At 34.3% G+C, this 2,090-nt stretch overlaps 1 protein-coding gene across 1 annotated transcript in view; it reads left to right on the forward strand.

Moving 5' to 3' along the window:
* PHIP (pleckstrin homology domain interacting protein) overlaps nucleotides 1-2,090 on the forward strand; it is a 166,999-nt gene that overhangs the window by 319 nt on the left and 164,590 nt on the right. The window lies entirely within an intron of this gene.

A 2,090-nucleotide genomic window follows, 5' to 3' on the forward strand; every position in this document is an offset into this window, starting at 1 on the left:
AAAAAAAAAAAAAAGACCAGCATAAGAGACAAAGAAATACATTATCTCATGATTAAAGAGGTCAATTGAACAAGAGGATATAGCCATAATAAATATGCTGCCAATGAAAGAACCTCAAAATACATAAATCAAACTCTAATAGAATTGAAGGCAGAAATAGACAACTCTATAATCCTGGCGTGGCTCTGTAAGATAAGCACTGGGCTGTGAACCACAAGGTCTGAGGTTCAAACATACCAACTGCTCCTTAGAAACCCTATACAGGGTCATATGAAATAGAATCCATACAATGGCACTTAACAAAAACAATAATAGTAGAGGATTTTAATGTACATCTTTCTATAAAACACAGAACTAGAAAGTAACAAGACACAGAACTATATAACACAATCAATCAACTTGGCCTCATAGATTTAAACAGGGCATTTAGCCCAACAACAACACAATATACATTATTTTCCAGTGTACATGGAACAGTCTCCAGAATAGACCATATGTAAGGCCACAAAGCAAACTTCAGAAAATTTAAAAACACTGAAATACTACAAAACATCTTTTCAGATCACAGTGCTATAAAATTAGAAATCAACAATAAGAAGATCAAGAAAATAAATTCAAATACATGGAAATTGAATAATACCCTGTTGAAAAGCTACTGCATAATAGAATAAAAAAAATATATATTTGAATCAAATGAGAATGAAAACACAGCATACCAAAACCTTTGGGACACAACAAAAACAGTGCTTAGACAGCAATTTGGAGTCCTGGTGTGGCACTGCTTTTTGCTGTGTACCAAAGTTTTCTGCATTCCATTGGGTCACCTCTCTTTGGAATGGACACAAATATGGATCTCTTCCAATAAATTGGCCAAGTAGCTGTCTTCCAAATCTCTTGACATAGATGAGTGAGCACCTCCAGTGCTGCATCGGTTTGTTGAAAGATTTATATTTTTATTTTGTCAATCCCTGGAACCTTGTTTTTTCCAATGCCTTCAGGGCAGGTTGGACTTTTTCCTTAAATACTATCAATTCTTGATCATATGCTACCTTTTGAAATGATTGAATATCGACCATTTCTTTTGGGCACAGTGGTTGTGTATTCCTTCCATCTTCTTTAAATGTTTTCTGGCTCATTCATTATTTTGCCTTTAGAATCTTTCAATAGTGCTAGTCAAAGAGTGAAGTTTTCCTTCAGTTCTTTTGGCTTTAGAAATGTTGAGCATGTTCTTCCTCTTTGTTTTTCTAACTCCAGGCCTTTGCATATTTCATTATAATACTTGATGTTGTTTTCTCAAGGTTCCCTTTGAAATTTTCTGCTCAGCTCTTTTTACCTTCTTATTTCTTCCATTTATTTTAGCTTCTCTCAATTCAAGAGCAAGTTTCAGAGTCTCTTCTGATATCCACTTTAGTCTTTTCTTTCTTTCCCGTCTTTTAATGTCCTTTTGCTTTCTTCTGGTCTGATGTTCTTGGTGTCTTTCCTCAACTCTTTTGGTCTTCAGTCATTAGTGTCCAGTGCATCCAATCTGTTCTTAACATGGTCTCTAAATTAAGATGGGATGTATTCAAGGTCGTATTTTGGCTCTTGTGGACTTTTAAAGATCAGCTTCAGCCTGAATTTGCATATGAGCAATTGATGGTCTGTTCCATAGTCAGTGTCTGAGCTTCTTCACAGTCTCTTCCACAGATGTATACAATTTGATTCTTATGTATTCCATCTGGTGAGTTCCATGTGTATAGTCACCTTTTATATTGTTTTAAAAGATATTTTCAAGGATTTAAGTTGGTCTTGCAAAATTCTATTACATGATTGCTAGCACCATTTCTATCACCAAGCCTTGTTTTTCAACCACTGATTCTTCCTCTTTGATTCCTACTTTCACATTCCAATCACCAGTAATTATCAATGCATCTTAATTATATGTTTAATTTCAGACTGAAGAAGTTGGTAGAATTTTATCATCGCTGACTTTAGTGGTTGATGCATAAATTTGAGTATGGTCTTTCTTGTAGGGATATAGATATTTTCCAATCATAGACAGCACTGCACTCAAGATACATCTTGAATTTTTTTTTTTTTTTAATGTTTTT

This window comes from Chrysochloris asiatica, unplaced genomic scaffold (genome assembly GCF_000296735.1).
Source record: "Chrysochloris asiatica unplaced genomic scaffold, ChrAsi1.0 scaffold00286, whole genome shotgun sequence".
Classification (NCBI taxonomy): domain Eukaryota; kingdom Metazoa; phylum Chordata; class Mammalia; order Afrosoricida; family Chrysochloridae; genus Chrysochloris; species Chrysochloris asiatica.